At 40.9% G+C, this 5,763-nt stretch overlaps 1 pseudogene; it reads left to right on the top strand.

Annotated features, from left to right (window-relative positions):
- The first annotated feature begins 3,578 nt into the window (after positions 1-3,578).
- Positions 3,579-4,020, top strand: LOC150063862 (transmembrane emp24 domain-containing protein 3 pseudogene; annotated as a pseudogene).
- Positions 4,021-5,763: the final 1,743 nt, after the last annotated feature.

The following is a 5,763-nucleotide window of genomic DNA, read 5'->3' as shown; positions in this document are numbered from 1 at the left end:
TAGGGTCAGAAGCATGGCCTACTGTTAAAGTGCTTGCCTAGCATGCACAAAGCTCTGGGTTCAATTCCTCTGTGCCACATACACAGAAAAATCTAGAAGTGGTGTTATGACACATGTGGAAGAATGCTAGCCTTGAGAAAGCTCAAGGACAGTGTTCAGGCCTTAAGTTCAAGCTCTTGATTGGCAAAATAATGAATAAAAAATGAACTACATCAAGTATTATAAATACATGATAAATAAGTCAATCATATGAATATTGAAGCATTAAAACTATAGGGTAATAAATACTATTTTATTCTAACTACAGACAAAATAAAAATTTTGAGACTATTTTGTTACAATTTTTCCATTGTTTAGAACAAAATTTAGATTGCTTACATAAAATCATCAGAGGACATTGTGATAAATTAAATTAACAAGGCATAGAAATACAAATACTGCTTAATCCTCAGACTCTGAAATAGGGTTTTAAGATTCAATTAGTGACTTATCCTAAGTGCCATTGAAAATAAAATTCACAATATTTATATAAAGCTGATCTATAACATATATGTATTCAATTTAAAGATGTAAATAAACAAGAAATATTTGACAAGTCATATAATTAACAGGAGATTCTCATTTGAATAAAAAGTCAGAATGAATCTATTTATGGCATCCAATAAATCTCTTGGAAAATTTTAGTGACATTTTTCTAAGTTAATCTGAATAAATATTCAAGAATATTTCAAATATTAACTAGCCTCTTTGAAGTTCTTTTTAGAAATATAGATCCAAATAGTATAAGAGCGAGGACTCAATATTTGCATACCCAATGCTATGGACATGGTATTGGAAATATAAACACAACTACATAGACAAAAAAATGTATGACTCTATAGACGTAATGTTTTAGTACTTAGATTAATATGTATCTATGATATACAAACCCTCAGCCTAATTTTAATTATGTTCTAAAATCTAAGTGCCAGTGATTGTATATAGAGATTCCCTTTTTGAATACTTGTTTGTTAAGCACGTCATTTGAAATATGATGTAAAAATCAATGTTAATAAATTTTTAATAAAAAAGAAATGTAATATTGATCTTGTAGATGTAATAAAAGAATTTTTAGCTTTTGTATAATGCAAAACTTGCATAATATCAAATATAAGTCTTCTCTAAGTATTTTTCTCTTACTGAAATTGCAGTCTGCTGCTTAAAGGCAGGATATTTACAAGTCTTTTACATATATGAAAAAATAAAAGAAAATAAAACCACTGACTATTTACCCTGGTTTACAAGCTAATTGTTTGATAGTCATCCTTCTCCTGCAAATCTCTGCTCCTCTTTTATGTGTTTAAGCTACATGTATCTCTTTTTGTTTGTTCTTTTGCTTATTCTGTTTTTGTTTTTGTGGTGGTACTGCATTTACATTCAGAACGTGGCACTCTTGCTTGATTCTTTTCTCTCAGTGCTGTTGAGTCACACCTCCACTTCAGCCTTTTGGAGATTACTTAGAGATAAGAGTTTCCCAGACATGTCTGCCTGGACTGGTTTCAAAACTAAATCTTCCCATATCAACCTATTGAGTAGCTGGAATTACCCATGTGACCCACCAATATCGAGCTACGGGTGACTTCTGTTGTGAAATGATGTACTACCCTAGGCAAAGAATGGTGAAAATATACGTTAATGTCATTTCCAGAGTGTTCTGAACATTATGTCCATGAATGCAAATGAATTTGCCATTACTATATTATGTTCTTGTGGCTAAATGATATATATGTTCCGATCACACAATTCTTGCTTTTTTATTGTATTTTATTGTCGGGATAATGTATAGGGGGGTTACAGTTACATTTGTCAGGTAGTAGGTACATTACTTCTCGAACCTTGATACTCCTTGTGTTGTAGTCCCCTTTCCCTCCCCCTCATCCTCCAAGTCATCTTGTTTCCCCCTTCTCTTCCCTATTTCAAATAAACAAATAAGTGTATGTACAGTATAACAGGATACACATTTAGATATAATAACCTCATGAGCTTAATCATAAGTAGGAAAAAAAGAAAGAGCTTCACATAGAACATTAAGCAGAGCAATCACAAAGATAAACCCCTTCTTTCATTAACCTAGAGCTCATTTTGTTTAGACTCATCCTGTACAAATGCACACAGCTTTTGACCTACTGTGATCCTCTGTTAAGTGAATCCTAAATGTGTATTAATTATTAAAAATGAAGGAAACCATGGAGTCTATGCTCCTTTGGGACTGGCTTACTTCACTTAATATGATTTTTTTCCCAAGTCTCTCCATTTCCTTATGAATGGGATGATGTCAGTTTTTCTGATGGCAGCATAGAATTCCATTGTGCATAACTACATCTTCTTGATCCATTCATCTACTGAGGGGCATCTGGATTGATTCCATATCTTAGCTATGGTAAATAAGCTGCAATGAACATTATTGTGCTAGTACCTTTAGTATTTCATTGTTACTGGATATTTGGGTAAATTACAGAGCTTCTCTATGACAAAGGACATAGCTATCAAGTTAAATAGAAAGCCCACAGAGTGGGAGAAGATCTTCACTAGCCATACAAAAAACAAGGGCCTCATATTGAAAATATACCTATAGCTCAAAAAATTGAATTTCTCAAAAACAAATCCTCAAAGAAACAACCATCCCATTGATTAAAAGGTGGGCTAAAGACTTAAAGAGAGACTTCTCTGAAGAAGAAATAAGAATGACGTATAGACATATAAAGAAATGCCTGACATCTCTGGCCATAAAAGAAATGCAAATCAAAATAACTCTGAGATTCTACCTCACTCCAGTTAGAATGGCCATGATCAAGAAATCTAATAACAACAGATGCTGGAGGGGATGTGGCCAGGAGGGATCACTACTACACAGTTGGTGGGAGTGTATACTCGTTCAACCACTATGGAAAGCAGTATGGCAGTTCCTCAAAAGACTAAACATAGAGCTCCCCTATGACCCAGCAATTCCACTCCTTGGCATTTACACCATTCTTGCTTTAATAATGGTGTTTAATAGATTAATACTGGATAAATAAGTGGTCCTGCTACCCTGCAGTCCCTGCAGCAGTTAAACTGTTCATCCCTTCAAAGAATCTTCTTGTTGTTGCTGTTGTTTTTCTTGTTGTTGTGTTGGTCTTGGGACTTGAACTCTTTGCCTAGGCACTGTCTCTGAGCTCTTCAGCTCAAGGCTACCACCCTACCTCTTGAGCCATAGCACCACTTCCATTTTTCTGGTGGTTAATTGGAGCTAAGAGTCTCGTAGACTTCAGTGCCCGGGGTCCTCAGATCTCAGCCTCCTGAGTAGCTAGGATTATAGGCGTGGGCCAGCATGCCGGGCCTTAGAAAGAATCTTTGTAGAAGCAATCTCTCAGGTAGCTATGTAATATTTCCAAAAGATAATCATGTTTAATTCTACCTTTGACGGTCCTGGAATTTTGAAACTGTGACTTCCGCCCATGGGTCTGGGCACTGCTCTGGGATGCTGCTGCTGCTGGGCCCCTCCTCCCCCCTCCCCCCTCCCCCCTCCTCCCCCCCCCCCCCCCCCCCCCGCCGACGCAATGGGGGGCCTGGGGGCCCCATGCCCCGCCCTCTGGCTTCTGCCGCTCCTGCTGTGCGCCAGGCCATCTCGGGGCACCTAGCTTGCCTTCGAGCTGCCAGACAACGCCAAGCAGTGCTTCCATGAGGAGGTGGACCAGGGCGTTTTCCACCTTCTCCCACAAGACTGTCTACTTCGACTTCCAGGTGGCGGATGAGCCCTCCATTCTCCCAGACATGGGGAGTCACCCATCTCACCCAGATGGAGTCAGCCTGTGTCCCCATTCACCAGGCCCTGAAGATGGTGATTGACTCGAAGACTCATTACCGCCTGCGGGAGGCCCAGGCCCATACTGGTCAGTGGGCGAGACTATCGCCCTGTTCGTGGTCAGCCTCAGCCAGGTCCTGCTGCTCAAAAGTTTCTTCACAGAGAAATGACCCATCCATAAGGCTGTCCACGCGTAGCTGCCGCCCCTGCGCCCCAGCCCTAGATCCAGAACCGCTGGACAGCACCGGCTCCGAGCTGGAGGCCGCACCTGGCAGTCCACCCACGTGTCTGACCCTTGCACCCCCCCACCCTCAGGCGTCTGATCGCATCAACCACCACGAGGGTTAGAACCTGGGGCTGGTGGCTCATGCCTGTCATCCAGCTGCTCAGGAGGCGGAGATCTGAGGATCGCCATTCAAAGCCAGCTCCTGCAGAAAAGTACATGAGACTGTCATCTCCAGTTATCTAGTAAAAAGCCAGAAGTGGAGGTGTGGCTCAAGTGGTAGAGCCCCTGCCTTGAGTCTAAAGGCCAAGCAAGACGTTGAGTTCAAGCACCAGTGTGGCTGTGTATACACATATGCACGCATGTTTAACAATCGGGCTGGGGAGTGGCCGGTGGCCCCATATGCCAGGGACTCTGCTCCACCTCTGGGCCAGGATGTGCAAGCCTGGAACTCCTCTTGTGGGACTTGGTTGCTATGGGAACCGGAGGAACACTCCTCTGTGGCTGGGGCCTGCCCCCATCTCAGCTGTGTCTCCTTTGAGGAGCGGCTAATAAAACCTAAGGGTGGATACCCTGAAAAAAAAATGACCAAAGGCATATCAGTGTAATGGAAACAGTGTGCCTGTGTTCTTTCACCTTGAGAAACAAAATGTATAGATGGAGGTTTATGTCCTCTTCCTCCTTCCTATTTATCCTTCTTTCCATTCCTTTATTAGGATTAGTTTTCCCTACCCCATTTTATATCCTGCATATATAAAACAGTGCCAAGCACTTAAAAATTAGGGGCATTTCTTTCATGTCTTATTTTGAAAAATAACAGAACTGAAAATATTGCCTTAAGATACATCATAATTATCTCACAGTAGGCTAGTTACATGACTTCAGTTTTAATTTAATAATTCTATAGCAAACCCCATAGACAAATATGTAAGTAATGTTTCTTTTTGCTTAAAATGCTATCACAAGTCAGGTCCCAGAGGCTCATATCTGTAATCCTAGCAATGTAGGAGGCTGAGATCAGGGGATCTAGGTTCAAACCCAGCTGGAATAGAAAAGATCATGAGTCTCCTAACTCCAATTAACTACCAAAAATAAACAAAAAACAAAAAAAAATGATTTGAGCAAAAACGCTCAGGGACAGACTCCAGCCCTGAATTCAAGGCCAAGGACAAGAAAAAAAAAAGAGAGCCTGGCGGGAGATGGGAAGGAAGGAAAGAAGGAAGGAAGGAAGGAAGGAAGGAAGGAAGGAAGGAAGGAAGAAAGAAAAGAGGGAAGGAAGGGAGAGAGGCAGGGAGGGAGGGAGGGAGGGAGGAGGAGGGAGGGAGGGAGGAAAAAGAAAGAATGAAGGTACCACACATGGAACTGTACCATCTCTTCCAGTGCTGATGTTTTTTAAGTTAAAGTGTTGGGGCCTTTTGAAGGAGGGGGGCGGAGGGGGAATCTTCATCTGACCCACAAGCACTGGCAAGTGCTAATGATATTTTTTTATTCATATTAGCTTTGCCCACTCAGGACTGCCATATAAAAAGATTTATGCAGAATTTAGCCTTAGAGTCAGCCTTTTATCTCATCTCAATACACACTTGAAATCCACCCTTTTGCTTGCTATTTCAGTGAGTTTATATCCTCATATTGTTGAGTGGCATTTCATTAGTTCATTCATTTACCAGCCAAAGCACATTTGGATTACTTCCAGTTTTGAGTGATTATGAATAAA

The sequence above is a fragment of the Megascapheus bottae genome, chromosome 4 (genome assembly GCF_031878675.1).
Source record: "Megascapheus bottae isolate mThoBot1 chromosome 4, mThoBot2.hap1, whole genome shotgun sequence".
Taxonomy (NCBI): Eukaryota; Metazoa; Chordata; class Mammalia; order Rodentia; family Geomyidae; genus Megascapheus; species Megascapheus bottae.
Note: the sequence above shows the minus strand (reverse complement) of the source record. Positions and strands in the feature narration are given on the sequence as shown.